The sequence below is a fragment of the Belonocnema kinseyi genome, chromosome 3, assembly GCF_010883055.1.
Source record: "Belonocnema kinseyi isolate 2016_QV_RU_SX_M_011 chromosome 3, B_treatae_v1, whole genome shotgun sequence".
NCBI classification, from domain to species: domain Eukaryota; kingdom Metazoa; phylum Arthropoda; class Insecta; order Hymenoptera; family Cynipidae; genus Belonocnema; species Belonocnema kinseyi.
In genome coordinates, this window is record NC_046659.1 from 117,624,022 (window position 1) to 117,642,932 (window position 18,911).

General features: G+C 25.3%; 1 protein-coding gene across 2 annotated transcripts in view; it reads left to right on the plus strand.

Moving 5' to 3' along the window:
- The window catches only part of LOC117169468 (transcription initiation factor TFIID subunit 13), a 73,486-nt gene that overhangs the window by 39,826 nt on the left and 14,749 nt on the right, over positions 1 to 18,911 (plus strand). The window lies entirely within an intron of this gene.

Genomic DNA, 18,911 nt, shown 5'->3' on the forward strand with positions numbered 1-18,911 from the left:
TCAGTTTTTGTCAAATGTCCAGGTTTAGACACCCTCTGAAGTTAGAGCATTTTGAAAAATTTGTTAGGAATTTTTTTTCAAGATTTAAATATTCTATGGACGGCTATTCGCAGTGCCCGAAATTTCGAACAATTTATCCGTAAGATTTCTTGCGGCAAAAAGTGAAAATTATCAGAGTTATACAATTTTCGAAATGAAGAAAAAATGAAACTGCAAATTTTTAGCACAAAAACGGACCATATAAAAAAAGGTAAGGGAAGAAAAGCGTTGCTTTTTCAAAGCCCTACAAGACTATCATAACAACTTTTTGAGATTGTTTGAAAAATCGACAATTCTCATTTTTTGATGTACTGTCATGGTTTTACCCACAAAAAATTTAAAGTACAAAATTTTTATTTTGCGGCCAAAATATGCAAGACACGAAAAAATATTAAAAGAGAAAAACTGTGCAGTTTGCACCCAAAAAATATCTACAAATTTGATATGAATAAATTTTTGATGGGATTGGTACTTTTTGTTTCATTCGTAAAAAAACATTGGTATACTCTTTTAGTGTCCTGAAATAAAGTTCAAGTTCGTTAGCCAGCTATTTTGGATAAAATTTCAAAAATTGAGCGTATTTAAAAAAATTTTGAGACGCACGATGTGGAAAAAAGTCAAGAAAAGGAAAAGGTGTCTTTTTTAATGCCCTACAAAATTATACTAAAAAAAAAGAGTTTTTGGTTTCGTACCTAAAGGTTGGCCGCAGATTGGGAAGAAAAATGACTTGTTTGGTTCAGAGTAACATACAGCCCAAACATATTCACCGATTTCGACAAAAAAATTAATTGAATTAGGTTTTTAATTTTTTTACAAATAAACAAATATGACGAAAAAATGGCCTTTTTTCTATTTGACGTTCCCGGTGCTCGTCAATAATAGGAAATGGTTGAAATGGTTGAAATCGCTTAAGTTGCATAAAATAACATTAGTTAAAGATATTTCAATATTAGACAATATACAAAAAAAATTTATTATCAACAAATTATTTGTTGAGAAAATTTATTCTAAGATTTTCCATAAATACACGTTTTTTCAAGTTATGTTGCAAACGATTGGTATCCAAACAATAGTATATAAAAAAATATCTCTCCTGATTATAATTGCTTATATTATAAACAAATTTAATGTACAAATGCAGTAACCAGGCATTTTTCGAGAGAGATATTCGTTTTTTCGATGTCAATTTTTTTCAATTCGGAAATTTATGATAATTTTAGCAAAATTCATAATTTATTGATTAATCTTATGATTTTTTAAACAAATTTAATTAAAAAATGCATTATTGGGGCACCTGTCGACGGAACAATTCTTTTTTGTTTCGATATCAGACTTTTAATTGGGATCTTCATAATCAATTCGGCAACATTCATGATGAGTTGACAAATTTTATGATTTTAAAAAACAAATTTAACAAATAAATGCATTATTCGGGCATCTGTGGATGGAAAAATTTGTTTTTTTTTTCTATTTCAGTCTTTTTAATTGGGAAGTTCATGACGATTTCAGCGATATTCATAATTGGTTGATAAATTTTATATTAAAAAAAAAAAAATTTAATAAACAAACGCATTATTCGAGCATCTTTCGATGGAAAATGTATTTTTTTTCGATATCCTAATTAAAACTGTTTTTTTCCGATATCCTAATTAAAACTGTTTTATTCCAAAGATTTATCATTTTAGTTGAAGAAACATTTCCCGCGTTAAAAATTAAACAATTTTGTTGAATTTTTTTAGTTTAATTTTGTTAGCTGAAAATTTAACTATTTCATTTTTCCAGAAATTTTACTATTTTTGTGAAACATTAATTCTTTTAATTGAAAATCTAAATATTCCAATTTGTTTTTAATTGATGTTGTTTTTTTGCGTGTGGAAGTTTAACTCTTTTAGCCGAAAATGTAACTATTCCGTTCTTGTTAAAGAAATTCATTTGTCGAAACGAAAAAATAAGTATTCAAATTTTGTTTATAAAATTCTACTTTTTTTATTGATAAGTCTACCATTATATATTCAGTTGAATTAAAAAAAAATTATTTAAAGCAAAAGGATTAATTAAAAAAATTGCATAAAAGTACTAGTAAAAATTTTAATGAAAGAAATGAATTTTTAAAAAGATTAATAGTTAAAAAGTTAAAAATTGCTCAATTTAGTAGTTGAAAATTAATTTTTTGGCTGAAAATTAAACTATTTTGTACAAAATTAATATACTTTGCTAAAAAAATAGTTTGTTTTGTTAAAAAATTATTTATTTTTCTGTTTGAAAATTCTTCTGTTTGATAAAAATAGATTTTTTCAGTTGGAAATTCATCATTTTAGTTGAAAATGAATTTTTAACTGAAAAATTAACTGTTTGATTTATGGTTGAATATATTTTTTTTTTGGTTCAGATGAAAACATGTTTTTTGCGCACATTCGAAAAATTGTAAGTGATGCACAAAATTATAACAATTATTAATAGAAAATGAATTATCATGATATTTTTTAAATAATTACAGTTATCAAATAAATGAAGGGATAAGAAATAACGAAAAGATAAAAGTAGGCCACAACAAATAATGTCACCTTCGGTTTCGAAAAATATTAAGTTGTTTTCAAAAATAAAATATCAAATAATACGACTAAAAGATCTCTGAAAATATAATACCGGGGCTGCCAAATTCCCGAAAAATGAAATTCGCCACAGAAAATTGCCGAATTATAAAATAATAAAAAAAATGGTTTTATATTAACATTATTTATTACAAATACAGTTATTAAATATTTTTAAGAAGGGAAATTTTTGTAAGTCTAAATATATTTTTATAAAGTATCTTTCAAATTGTAAGTAAGAATAATTTTTTTTTTAAACTTCTCAATTCAAGCTTTATTTTTAATGTGGAGTGTTTTTTAAAATTATTGCTCTTGAGATAAAAATGTTGCTCTTTTATTTTTCTTCTTCATTGAGAAATATTATTTAAATTTTCGTTATTTCAAATTTAAACAATAATTTAAAAAAAATACATTTAACATTCAAAATTTTCATGTTTGCAGCAAAATCCAATTTTTTAAACTAAATACTTTTGATTCAATCAAACTTTGATTGATTTAAAAAAATAGGTTTTAAAGTACTATAGTAATCTTTTTTTATTTGTAATTTTAATTCAAAATTTTTTCCTGTCATCCGTTATGAATGTTTTTCGCTTTTTCATAGAAAATTTTTGAAAAATCTTCTAACCAGAAAAAAATTGCCTTCTATGCTTTTTTAAGAATTTAAATAATGTTTTGAAATGTTTTTGAATATTCCTATGAAACTAATTTAAATAAAACTCATTTTATATTTTTCCAGGATTCTAGAAAAATTAAATTCTCCTTAAGGTATTAAAATTTCTTCAATCTTTTCAAATTTTAAATTATTTCAAAAATTTTTTAAAAATTTTTACATGTAATTTTAAAATGATTACATTTTTTGCAAAATATTTGTTTAAATCTTCCACAACTAAAAAATTTACCCAAAAATCTTCCTGATTCCTTTTCGGAAATTCAACAAATATTTTACAAATTTTCAAAATCTTTTGAGCTATTCACTTCAGAGTCATATTTGAAGAAAAAAAATTTATAAAAAATTTCCCTAGAACTCTTCAACAAAATTATGATGCTCTTGAACTCTTCCAAAATGCATAGAAAAATACAAATTTTTAACAAAATAAATTAATTCTTAGCCAAAAAGATTAATTTTTAACTAGTCCACAATGCAGTTAATTTTTTGAAATTGAAGTTATGATTTCTTAACAAAATAATTACGTTTTCAACTAAACAGATGAATTTTTAACTGGAATGATGAATCTTCGACTAAAAGAATTAATTTTTAAAAAGTGTTTCAATTTTTTAATAAATAGTTGAATTTTAAACCAAACAGAAATGAATACGATATCGCTGTGTGAAAAAAATCGTATGTAGCATGGCTTGGATATTGGGTTTCGTACGGAATTTTATCATTCGAAAATTTTCCTCTATTTGCTATTTTTTTGTCAGAAGAGGAAGATGGGAATATAAGGGAATTTCCAAAATAATTACAAATGTATAGTAATGTTTTCTACGGAAAATATTCAGATTATATTTGTTGATTGAAATTGTTATTAAAATTGATGAAAATTGTTATTCCAATTCAGTTCAGCTTTGTTGTTGAAAATTCGATTTTTTTGTAGAAAATGATTTGCCCCCTTTGAAAATTAAACGATTGGGTTAAAAATGCATTTTTGAAATATAAAATTCATTATTCTATTTTTTTTTTTTCATTGAAGATACAACTACAGTCTACAAAATTTCCTTTAAGTTTAAAGAATTAAAATAGTTTGACTTATTATAATTATTATATTAAGATATATGGAATATATACTATATATTATTACATTTTCACAATTACAATTATTGAATAAATTGAACCAATTAGAAATAGCGAAAAGGTAAAACAAGCTGCCATAAGAAAATATGGCGTTTATTCACGAAAATTTCTTATCTGCAAATCTGAATTACTTTGTGTCAAGAAAATACGAAACAAATGATTTCTACATTGATTTTTTTTTTAATAAATAAATTATAAGATAAAAAATAATACATAGCATAAAAAAAGGTTTTTAAAATAAATTTATTTGATTTATTTCTTTTATTTTACTTTTTAAACAATTTTCTAATTTTTTAGATTCGGAAGTTTATAATTTGCGATCGTCAATTTTATTTCCATAATTTTCTTTTAGCGAGAATTTTCAAATTTAGTAATATCAGAAACTTTGAGGTATCATATTATTCTAGAATTTTTATTTGATAAATTTATTAATAATTTTATGGATGTCTGAAAAATTCGAAAAAAAGTAAAATTTCGGCACCGTAAAATTTCAGAAAAAGAAAATATTCGAATTAGAAAATTGGCGAAATTACAAAATATCCAAAACTGCCGATTTATCGACACTAAAACCTGTATTATATTGTTTTTTGCATTAAGAAATATATATATTTTTTTAGTTTCTAATATTTAAAGTTTGAACAGAATTGAAAAAATGCATTTAACATACAAAAATTCTCATTGCAACAAAAGTATATATTTCATTGAACCGAAATCTTTTGATCTAATATAATTTTTTGGGATTTTAAAAATTTTGTTAGCATATCTTTAATCATTTTTAATCTGCGTTAAATTATTTTAATTTAATCTTAGATTTCTATTAATATAATCAACTTTTTGCTTTTTTTCTAAATTTACTTCAAAGTTGATGAATTTAATGTATTTTGATTATACTTTAAAAAATTTCTTAATACAGACTGCAAATACCCTTGCTCGTAAAGCGGGAAACTCTAAACGTAAACAGCCAAGGCCTCCTAAATTATTCTCCATTGGATTGCATAATATTTCGCAATATACTCGATAGAGTACACGCGTACTGCGACTTTCCGAGGTTACAGTCGCAAGCGTCTCTCGCCCTGCGCGCTGAGAAACTGCTTGGGCCAGCAATTCAAGGAATTCCTAAACTGCGTTTTCCTAAATCGAGAGTCGAGTGTATTTTGAATTTCTCAAATGATTCCGGGGCCACTTAAGTTGCTTTCCTCCTCTCTGAAAACATAAAAATAAGGATAAATTCACTGTAGTCATACAAATCAAAAAATTTTAAATCACTTTTATTTTAAAACGGAAAAATCAATTATATGTTGGACGGCATAATACAAAATATTACACTATTTTAACCGAAAAAAAAAACAAAAACAAAGTGTGAATCTAATACTAATGTTAGGGTATCATTTCCATGCAACATAAATTAGTGTGATAAATTATCGTTTTCCTCTGACTTTGGGTACGAAACGTCACCTACTGTCAATTTTTTTTACAGTTGCGCATAGTGCTCCCACTTTTGGGAACTTTTTGAACTGCGCTTGTGTCGCGCCAGCACCTAAATATTAACCGATTTAGACAAAAGGAATCTGAAAAAAAGCTTATAAGATTTCTAAGAGAGTGGTCAAGCCTGATTTTTAAATTAGGCTTTCAATTTTTTTATAAATAAACAAATATGACAAAAAATGGCCAGCTTATCTATTTGACGTTCCCGGTGGTCGTCAGTAACATGGAAATTGTTGACATCGTCTAAGTTTCATAGAGTAACATTAGTTAAAGATATTCCAATATTATATAATAAAAAAATATTATAAACAAATTATTTGTTATTACGTTTTTTAAAGTTATATTGCGAGAAATTTAGATAAAACCAATATAATGATGAAGAAATTTCTTCTTGAGATTATTATTGTTAATAATATAAAAAAATTTAATAAACAAATGCATTAATCAGGCTTTCTGTGAATAAATTTATGTACTTTCCTGTACTTTCAGTTTGGAACTTCATGACAATTTCTGCAGCATTTATAAATAGTTGATGAATTTTATGATTTTTTTAAACAAAATGCATAGATAAGGCATTTATCCAAAGAAAAATTCGTTTCTTTTCGATGAGAACTTTTTACATTCTTATTCATGAGAGTGTACTGTAATCATCCAAATTTTCGATCTGTGGTTTTTAACGGATCTTTACGTTTCGGCACGCTCAGAATCCGAAAATCATAAAATTTTGTCGATGTCTGTCTATCTGTATGTCTGTATGTCTGTATGTCTGTATGTCTGTATGTATGGTTACCTGAATGTTGTAGCCACGCTAACTTTTGAAGGATTTGTCCAATCGAGTCCGCATTTCATACACTTTTGAAGGTCCCCAAAATAAAGTTTGAGTTCGTTAATCAGACGTTTCCAACTAAAATTAAAAAATAAAGAGCATTTTTAACATTTCAAAAAATTTTTTTTCCAAATTTTAGATTTTGTTTCAAAGTTTCTTATAGATGTGTAAAAGACTTGCAAATTATCCAAATAAAAATGTTGATTTTGATGAAAATTAGAAAAGTTGCATACTTTTCAAAAATTTTCAAAAAATACAAAAAATTATTTTTTTCATAGATCCAAAAATTTCATTCAAAATTTTCACTAAATACTAAATATATTTCGAAACTATTCTAGCCGAATTTTTCGATAAGCCCACAATTTAAAAAATTAGAGCATTTTCAAAATATCCCCATTTGTTTTTTAAATTTTAGAAATGTTTGTTAAAGTTTCTTATAGATAGGTAAAAGACTTGAAAATTATCCAAATATAATTTTTAATTTTTGTTAATAATAGAAAAGTTATATACTTTTCAAAATATAAAATTTTTTTTTTATTTATAGATACAAAAATTTCATTCAAAGTTTTCACTAGATACCAACTGTATTTAAAAACTATTGCAGCCGAATTTTTTGATTAGACCACAATTTAAAAAATTATAGCATTTTCATAATTTTCAAATTTTTTTTCTTCTTTTTGAAATTTTTGTAGATGTTTCTTATAGATGGGTAAAAGACTTGCAAATTATCCAAATAAAATTTTCAATTTCGATGAAAATTGGAAACTTTATATAATTTTGAAAATGTTCAGAAAAATATAAAAAAATATATTTTTCTAAAAGGTTAGGACATTTCATTTAAATCCAGCACTATTGGGAATGCTGGTCTACCATTTCGCCACATGGTGCCCAAAAATGTGACTAGAAAGAGTACGTACAATTTGAAACATGTATTTTAATTTTTGCATAAAAATGTTTTTACAATTGTTTTGTGAAGTATAAAACAATGATTAAATATTAAAACAAATATTCTTCAAAAATAAATAGTTTTAGATAGAATTTCCATCTTATGCAGTGAAAAACACATGTTTGTGATATAGGTTTTTTAAAAAAAATACAATTATTTCATGTGAGTTTCAATGCATTGTAAGATTAAATAAACTTTAATTAACGTATGCAGCAACAAATTACTTCCATATTATGCCAAGAATACGCATAATAGACGGCTGGAATTTAAATGCGAATTCTAACCTTTTAGATCAGATTTTTAAACAGTAAATATTTCATGTATAAATTAATAAAAATTTATTTTGAGTTTATTTTTGCTTCAAAATAAGTCCATTTAATTTTATAATCTTTCGAAAATCACCATAAAGAGAACAATAAATGTTTTTTTTTTTTAGAAAAATATTTCTGTCAAAAAATGTCGTTTTTCATTGTATAATATGTAAATTCCATCTAAAACATTTTATTTCCGATAAACACTTATTTTTAATATCCAATAAATGCTTTAAACTCCACAAAAAAATTGTCAAAACAGTTTTATGCACAAATTAAAATCGTGCCTATTCTTTCTAGTTCGAATTTTTTTCACCGGGTGACGTATCGCAGTTCAACCATTCACAATATATCAAATATATTTGGAAACTATGTCAGTTAATTTTTTTCGATTAGACAAAAATTCAAAAAGTTTCAGCTCTTTCAAAATTTGAATAAAATTTTTTTGATTTTTAGAAATTTTTGTCAAATTTTCTGGTACGCGTCAAAAAAACTTGCAAGTTATCTTCATAACATTTTTAACTTCGATCAAACTTCAAAAATTTACGTCCTTTTCATTTTCAAAAGGAAACAATTTTTTTAATAGGTTAAGAAATATCAATACGAATTTCTACTAAATATAAAATATGTGTTTTTCGAAACTATTATCATGAAATTTCTTAATTATACAAAAGTTCCAAAAGTTAGATCATTTTCAAAAATATGCAATTTTGGGTTTTTAAGAGATCAATAAGTTTAAAGCATTATTTTTAGTAGATTTTAATAAGATTTACAAATTATCTTGATGAAGTTTTTCAATTGAACACAAGTTATCGAGTGCGAAACGCGAGTTTCCTAATGAGAATGTAATCGTCAAAGCCGTAGGTGCTTTGAGAACCTTCTTTAAAAACAAATCGAAAACAATTTCAGTTACATTTTATGGTATTTTTTAAAAACATATTTAATAAAAAAAATGTATTATCCTGGAGTTTCAGCCTTATTAAACGAATTAAACTAATGTAAAACGGACTATATCATAAAATTCATCAATAAATTATGAATTTTTTCTGAAATTAATAATGAAATTAATCAATTAAATTTGTCTAAAAAAATCATAAAATTTATCAACTAGTTATAGTTTTTGTTGAAATCATCATGAAGTTCCCAATTGAAAAATATGTCATCGAAAAAAAAATTTGTTCCTTTCGACAAATCCCTTATCTATACTTTTGTTTATTTAATTTGTTTAAAAAAATCATACAATTTTTCAACTAGTTATGCATGTTGCTGAAATTTTTATGAAATTTCCAACTGAAAGGACCTTCATTGAAAAAAAAACGAATTTTTCTTCCGACAAATCATAATCAACAAATTTTGATATTTTCTAAAATTAGCATGATATTCCTAATATAAAAAAATGACTTTGAAACAAAAAACAATTTTTCCATAAAAAAATGCCGAAATAATGCATTTGTTTATATTATTAGCAATAATAATCTCTAGAAGAAATTTCTTTGTCAAAGACAAGTCGATTCAATTATTAAAAAGTGCATGGCGCCATTTTCGATTAAAACTCGGAAATCCTCGTTTAAAATTGGATAGAGCTTCCATGCCTGTAAATTAAAAAAAAATCGGAAAACTTCAGGTTTATAATTAATGTAACGTTATCTCAATAACGTATTCAATAATAATAATAATAATAATCAGTGGAGTGTAGCACTTTGATATACAAAATGTAATATGTAGATTTTGGAAGGCTTCGAAAATAAAGAAACCTTTCAATTTTTTAAATGTTTCAAGATAATAAAAAATAATCTTTAAATTTATGGGAAAATTTATACTCGTTTTTTATTTTAAAACACAATTTTCTAATTAATAAGGTTACAAAGTATTGTAAAATTTTTTGAGTAAATTCAAGGGTTTTAGAAGCCTAAAAAGATTAAGAATTAATTTGATATTTGAATTGATTTTAAAAAATTGAACAACAATGTGAATTTTTGAAGATTTCCTAAGAGAAATGTAGAAGCTTTTTAAGAACTTTGAAAGACTTCAAAAAATTAAAAAACTTTTCTTGAAATTCCTGTGAAATTTCGTAATGATTTTATTTTGAAAAGCCAATTTTTGAAGGAAATTTAAAAACGTGTCAAAACATTTTGAAATATGTATCTGAATATCAAAGTTATCTGGAAGGTTTTATGAAATTTTTTTTTTATTTTGAAAGATTTTTCGCAATTTTAGAAATAGTTCGTGTCATTGTAGACAATCTTCCGAACTTCTAAAAGTCCTAAATATCTTTTAGCCTAAATATAATAATCAATATAATAAAAGGTAAATATCTTTTAAACTGGCTGAAATTTTTGCAATCGGTGTTGAAATTTTTGAGGAGCCCAAAAGATTATGTTTTGAAAAAGTAATATCTACGTGGTGTCAAGGAGTTCTTTTTTTAACATTAAGTGTCTCTGTTTTTTTTGGTCTTCTTAAAAATAGCCACAAAAATTTTTTGTTTCTAACCCTTAAAGTTGAGAAATAGCCCCTTGATACCAAGCAGATGTGACTTTGTCAAAAAATAATCTTTTTCAGAAGAAATTGGTTTATGTCGCTTGTAACAGCCCTAGTAAGAGCCACAGGAAAAATATAAATAATTTTTTCTTTCGAAAAATTAATTTTAAGAGATTATTTAAAAAGTATTAAAAACATTTCGAAAGATTTCAAAAATTTTCAAAGAAAAATCGAGTGAACTGAAGCAATATTTAGTACAATTGAAGGCATGCGAAAAGAATTTTATATTCTAAAAGATTTTTAGAAATGTAGGTTTTGAAAGATTTTAAAAATAAATTTTAGGGGTTTTAAAAGAATTTCGAAAGGTTTCAAGAGAATAAACCAATTTTCTTCAAATTCTTGGGAAAATTTAGAAGATTACAAGGCAATTTTTTCACATTTTAAACGATTTTTCTATTTTTTAAGAAGAATTCGAGTCAGTTAAAAATATTTTTAGGAATTTAAGAAGTTTCAAATAGATTAGAAATATTTGAGAAGTTTGGAAACGTTTCCGAAGATTTATCAAATATTTCTTGATTTCTTCAAAAACTTTTAACATATAGTTATTGGGAAATTTTCTGTTATATTATTATTAATATTAATTTTGTATTTTTTATGTTATTAAAAAAAAATTACTTAATAAATTTCAATTGGTCAATTTGGAACGTTTTCAATTGAAATTCGTTTAATATATATATTTTTTAAATTTTAGACGCTTTCAATTCGAAATTATTAATAGTCGTTTCGAGCCTTTTTTAAAGTCATTATTTAAACATTTGTTTATTAATAGATTTTTAAAAAGTCGTAGTCACGATATCTTGCATGCATTCTTACCGAAAACTTGGTTGGTTCGACACTGCGTGAATATGACTTTTCAGTTTGTTTGTCTAATCATAAAAATTACAAATTTTATGCATAATCATTTTTGTAAAATAACATTTCCAAATATTTAGTATTATCTTATGATAACATGTATTTCAAACTGTTTCTAGAAATTATTGATAAAAGATAATATTTTAATTGAAAGTTAATTGAAAGAGCATGTTTGAAAAGCACCCGACCGGCAATCGGTTGACCTGTGGTTCGATTCCCAGTGGAGCAAATGAGTGGGATCTTTTTTTACAGATAAAATTCAATATTAAAATTTTAGAAAAATAAAAAATCCTGTCTTTGAGGGATATTTTAAATCGATATTATTTGGAAATAATTTTGTTCTTAACAACTTTATACCACACAAAACTTTTAAAACTTTTTCACACTGAAAAAGATCCGAAAAAATTTAATTATGGATACAAATTAAAAATATCTTAGTATCGACAATGGGAAAATTGAAAAAGATTTCAAAACATTGAAAATGATTTCTTAAACTTTCGAAAAAGACTTTAGAAGGTTTTGAATACATTTTTTGTCAATTTTGCAAATTTAAAAAACATGGTATAATTAAACGGCATTTTTGTAAGTACAAAATTTTAGGAAAATTTGATTTAGTTGAACAGATACCAACAAGCTTGTTATGAATTTTGAATGGTTTCAAGTAAATGCAAACCTTTTTTATTTCTTTATTCTGTAGAATTTTTAAAATGTTAAGAAAACTAAGTTGTTTTTTAGAGGCATTAAGAAGTTCAAGAAGTTTTAAAAAGATTCAAAAATAATAGAAATATAGGAAAAGATTTTTTTAAATTTTAAACAAAATGTAGATTTCTGAAAATAAAAAAAAAGCAGAAGCTTTTTAAGAATTTTGAAAGGTTTCAAGAGAATAATATTTTCTCAAGCTTAATGCTAACATTTCAGATGATTTTTTATTTTGAAAAATAAATTCTAAGAGAAAATAAAATAATATTTTAAAGCATTCTCTAAAATTTTGAGAAAGAATGATTTTTCATTCAGAAAAGTGAATTTTAAATTATATTTATGTGAATGTTTTGAAAAATATGAAGTTTGTTAAAAAAATTGGAATGAAAAGCATTCAAAAATGGAAAAATTTCACCCTGAAATTTGGAAAATTTGACAATGGCCTTAGAAAAGACTTGAAGATGTATCATTTCAATTCAAAGCAGTTAAAATAAAATTTTCAATTTTTTTGCAAATTTAGTTGAAATGATTTGAATTTTTTTACTTTTTGTTTATGTAATAGTGTGGCGGTGTTATATGAATATTGCGGTCATATTGGCTAGTGATTGTACTCTCGTGGAATTAGTTTGGAGAATTGAAAAATATTGCAGCGAGAAAAATGCGGATTTCGGAAAAAATTTTGAATAGTCTTTGACTGAGTCCTAAACTGCACCAAGACTCAGTTTCTATTTTTCGATTTCCTTTTATGTCCGTGGAGTTTTTATCAGAAATTGGGAATTGAAATAGCTAACAATTTATAAAAAGGTAATTAAAAAGCTTTGGTATTATTGTATTTACCAATGCAATAAGTTAAAACTGCTATTAGTAAGAGCAATGTCGCAAGAGAGACCAGCATTTTCTTCAAATAGAGAAAACTGCAGTATGTAGCATTTCAAGAGTTTCACTATAAGTTTTCACTATAATGAATTTTCTACAGATTTCGAAGTATATATAGGGCATAGGCTACACACTAATACTATCGAAGTCGGTTTAAATTATGATATGCAATAATACATTTTCATCGACGGTTTGAATCTTGTTTTTTCAGATGATCGTATTTCCTAAATTTGTCTTGTCAGAGACCATTACTGTTTTCCAGAATTCTCTGCATTGTGCAAAATTGTCTGTTGGAACTTTCCAATAAATTTATTATTATATTGCCGTACATTTATTGGACTATTGCCACACATCTAATGCAATGTTGTAGACGAAAGATAAAAAAAGTCGCAGGCACGGAGAATCGAACCCTAACCACCAAGCTCTAAGCCGAGTGCCTTCCATCTAGACACAGAACTACAGAATAATTGGGATTATGCATAAATAAATTACGCATAGCAAAAAGCTCTGAATAGCCCTTGTATCTTTAAAATCGCTGGAAATTTCGTTGAAATAAGTCGATAATTTTATAAATCTCTTTAAATCCATTATAATCTTTGAAATCCGTTGAAATGCCTTAACAATTTTTAACTCGCTTTCTATTACATTGTTATCTTTTAAATACACTGAACTCTCAATTTCAGTCCATTTTCGGGGGAATACGTAATATTGCGCAATCTCCAAATGTTACTTCAACTATTTAGTTTAAAATTTGTTTATTTTGTTGAAAGTTTGTCTTTCTTGAAGAAAAGTAATCTTCTTATGTGGAAATTCTTATTTTTTGCCAATATTTCATTTTTTTAATTGAAAACTGAACAATTTTTTAAATTCCTTTTTTTCTGGTTTAAAATTATTTTTCTAACTAAAAAGTAAACTATTCCATTTTTCGTTCAAAACTTATCTTTTTACATTCTAGTCAGAGGAGGTATAAAATTGGTGTAAAGAATGTATTATGATCTAAATAAGATTGTATTATTTGAAAACTTTTCAAAATTCTTCAAAAGCTTCAAATTTTTAAATTATTTTCGATTCTTTTGAAAGTTTCGAAATATCCTTAGAAATAATGATTTAAAATTTTTTAATTCTGCAGAAATTACAAAAATTGACTCCAATTAAAATCTTTCAGATTCTTCCGAAGTTTTTGGAAATCATTTGAAATGTTTTTATTTTCCCTAGCATCTTCAGAAGAAAATTGTATTATCTGAAAACTTTTGAAAATCCTTAAGAAGCTCCAAAGTTTTTAATTATTTTTAAATCTTTGTGAAACTTCTTAAAATTTGAAATATATTCAGAAATAATTTAAAGGTTTCAAAACTTGTACAAATATTATAAAAATTGGCCTAAATTAAAATCCTCCAGAGTCTTTCCCAAAGTTTTTGGAAATCATTTGGAATGTTTTAATTTTCTCTGAAATTTCCAGAAGAAAAAGGTATTATCTAAAAACTTTTTAAATTTATGTATTACATTTTTCGTTAAGAATAAACTTAGAAATAAGAAATAACTTTTATCGTAACTTGAATCTTTAGCAATATTTTTAAATTTTCTCAAAAACCTAGAAAAATTACAAAATAACTTAAAAATAAATAGTTATTTGGAATTTTCAGTTTGTATTAAAAATTTATTTTTCCTTCAAATTATAATTTGCCTCACATTTTTTTCTTTCTTGACTGAAAAATCTTTTTTGTTTAAAAATTGAACATTTTTTTTTTAAATTCATATATTTGGATTGAAAATTCATCTTTTTTTTTATTAAAATTGAAACTCTTCTTTAATTGCCAAAAAACAGATTGCCGGTAACAACATAAGATCTCTTGGAAAATTTAAAATGATTCAGGTTTTATTTTAGAGGATTAATTTTTAGTTTTGTAGATCTTGAAAAAGATTCTCGATAGAAAATCTGGAAGATTTTGAGACATTTTTTTTTTTAGTTTTGCATGAATAAATTTTTTTTAAGAAAAATGAATTATTTAAAAAGATATTTAGAAATTTTAAAACTATAAAAATAAGCTTTTTAAGCAGAATTTTCAATTTTGCAAGATAAAAAAGTTTTAGAAAAAATCCGGATAAGTTGAAGAAATATTTAGAGGCTTGAAAAGATTTAAAAATGATTCAAGACCTGAGAAGATTTTATGAAGGAAGCTTTCTAAGAATTTTGAAAGGTTTCAAGAGAAGATTAACATTTTCTTAAGATTACTGGGAAAATTTTAAATAATTTTTTATCAAAGAAAAAAGGTTTAAAGGAAATTTAAAAAGATGTTAATGCATTTGAAAAGTTTTCTAACAATGTACAAAAATCTGCAGTATCTGATGGAAAATTTTTGTTTACTTTCGAAAGATTTTATAAAATTTATTATAATATTTTAAATGCTGAGTTTAAACGTCCAAAAATTTATCAAATATCTGTAGTTTTTTTCCAAATTTCTAAACATTCTAAATATCTTTTGAACTTACTCGACTGTTTTCGTAATATTTTTAAAATAATTGTGCAATATCTATTTATTTCTCTTCACTCTTTTTAAACATATATGAAAACAAACAATTTCATTATTTATTAGCTACTACGATTTCAAACAGGGGGAAACTAGAAGTGTCGTCAAATAGATAGGAGAAGTAGGTGAATGCTGTTAGATTTTATGAATCAAGTTATTTGATTTTAAGTAAATTTACCCTTCCCCCTCGTTATCGTCTGTAATATTTTTGTTGGCCCCCACCACTCCCTTTTTTTAGTCACGTGAGATATCGACCCCCCACCTAAAAAATCACCCCTTCCCCGGACCTTTCCTATCACCTCCCACTCGTTCCCTTATTTCTCGGCTCATCAAACTATCTGCCCTCATTATATTCACAAAATAATTCTGCTTTTCCTCATTTCGACCCACTTTCTTCATAAAGCCTTCAAAGCAGGAACAAACAGATTCAAGAAGTACAAATATCGTAAAAAATAATGTGATTTAAGCCATTGTTAAAAATGTGTAACGCCATTCAGAATGACGCATGTAAATGTACTTATTTCTCATTTCAAATTGAAAGTGTTTGTTGAAAGACTTTTGAATAAAAAGCTCCGAAAACTTGAAAAACGTCAGCCCGTAATTTTGAAAATTAGACAATTTCATTAAAAAGGAGTGGAAATTGTATTACAGTCGAACCTGGATTTATTGATTCTCGATTTAGCGTTTCCGAGAATTGACGCTGCGCCGCACAGTGGGATAAAATAAAAAAAACGAGGTTCAAAATCACTTGTGGCTTGCAGTTCTTACAGGTTTTGTATTTTTTATTTTAAAAATTCAGCTTTAAATTTTGAAGAGATTTATTTGACCTGATTTTTGAATTTTTTTGTTTAAACTGTTATGTTAATGCAAAGAGTGCAGGAAAAGTTAATTTTTTCGTTTTTTTGTTTGTCATGGTGAAAAAAGTTTTCTATGATCAGCTTTGCCAGACTTTATGCACGAGGGTAGATGAAAGCAAAAAAATTATAACATTGTTTAGTTAATTGTTATAAACAAATTACCTTAACAAATAGTTTACACAATAGATTCTTCGTTTAAAAAGTAAATGTTGGCATAAAAATTACTTGCTTTCGTCGAAAAAATAATACTCATCATAAAAATTTGTCATCCGATGTTTTTAATTGATTTTATAAACAAATTATGTAAACAAATGCCTAGTCTGGACATTTCTTTTTTCTCAGAGAGCTTTTTCTCTCTTAAATTTCCTCAAATTATGTCGCCAGTGATGTTAAATGATGGAAAATTACCATCCGATGTTTTTTATTAATTTTATAAACAAATTCCCAGTGTGAACTCAAATTATGATACCAGTGATTTTTAATGATGGAAAATTATCATCCGATATTTTGTAGGGATTTTATAAAAAAATTATGTAAACAAATACCCAGTTTGAACATTTAGAGGGCGAAAAATCGCTTTTTCTCTGAAATTTTCTCAAATTATGACACCCGTGGTATTTAATGATAGTAAATTATCATTCGTTATTTTTTATAGATTTCATGAATAAATTTATAAACAAGTGCTGAGTTTGGATATTTAAAGGCAGAAATAAATCGCTTTTTCTCTTAAATTGCCTCAAATTATATGTCGCTAGTGATGTTAAATGATGGAAAATTACCAGCCGATATTTTTTATTAATTTTAGAAACAAATTCCCAGTGTGGACTCAAATTATGACACCAGTGATGTTCAATGGTGAAAAATTATCATCCGATATTTGTATAGATTTTGTAAATAAATTATGTGAAAAAATGCGCAGTTTGGACATTTAAAGGTCGAAAGAAATCGCTTTTTCTCTTAAATTTTATTAAATGATGTCAGTGATGAAAAATTACCATTCAAAATTTCTTAACAATTTCATAAACAAATGCATAGTGTGGACGTTTAAAGGCAGAAATAAATCGTTTTTTCCCCCTAATTTTTCTCAATAATGACACCAGTGATGTTTAATGTTGGAAAATTATCGTTCGTTATTTTTTATAGATTTTATAAAAAAATTAATAACAAGTGCGCAGTTTGGATATTCAAAGGCATAAAGAAATCTATTTTTCTCTTAATTTTTTAAAAATTATGTCGCGAGTGATGTTTCGTGAAGAAATATCATACGATATTTTATATTAATTTTATAAACAAATTGTATAAACAAAGGCCCAGTGTAGACATTTAAATGCAGAAAGAAATAGTTTTTCCTTCTAATTTTCCTTAAATGATGTCAGTAATGTTCAAATATATGAAATTATCATCCTTCATTTTTTTATTAATTTTATAAACAAATTATATGATCAAATTTATATCTTGGTCATTTAGAGGTCGAAAAAAATTTTTTTTCCTAATTTACTTCAACTGATAACGCCAGTGAGGCATAAAGATGGAAAAGTATTACCCGATATTTTTAATTAATTTTGTAAACGAATTATATAAACAAAAGAAATTATATTATATATTAAAGAAATAATTTGTTTACAAAATTAGGATAAAATATAAAATGACAAAATATCACAAATAAACATCATGGGCGACATGATTTGAGGAAAATTAGGAGAAAACAGGATTTTTTTCGACCTTTACATGCCCAAGTTTTAATTTTTTCTTATAGAATTTGTTTATAAAATTATTAGAAATATCAGATTATAATTTTCTATCACAAAATATCACTCGCGACATAATTTTTGGTAACATTAAGAGAAGAAGCGATTTCTTTCTGCCTTTAAATGTCCACATTGGGCATTTGTTGATACAATTTTGTTTATAAAATTAATTTAAAATACCGAATGAGAATTTCCCATCATTAAACAACACTGGCGATATAATTTGAGGAAAATTAAGAGAAAAACGATTTCTTTCTGCCTTTAAATATTTACACTAGGCATTTGTTTATCTAATTTGTTCATAAAGTTAATAAAAAATATCGTATGATACATTTTTATGATCGAGTATTATTTTTTCGATGAAAGCAAGTGATTTTAATCCAAACATTTACTTTTCAAACGAAGAATCCATAGTGTAGACTATTTGTTAGTTCAATTTGTTTAGAACAATTAACTTAATAATGTCATTTTTTTGCTTTCAGCTACCCCCGTGCATAAAGTCTGGCAAAGCTGAGCATAGAAAAAAAATTCACGACGATAAATAAGAAAACGAAAAAATGGACTTTTTCTTCACTCTTTGCATTAACATAAAAGTTTAAACGAAAAATTCAAAATCAGGCCACCCAAATCTCTTTGAAATTTAATGCTGAATTTTTCTTTAAAAAAAATTCAAAATCGGTTAAGAATTGGCCATAAAACCGGCACTAAATCCAGATTTGACTATTTCTAATTCAAAGCGCTCAAAATTGAACAATTTTATTTTAAGATGAAGAATCTCGAAATTAAATGATTTCAGACCAAAATTTCCAAAATAAGACAATTT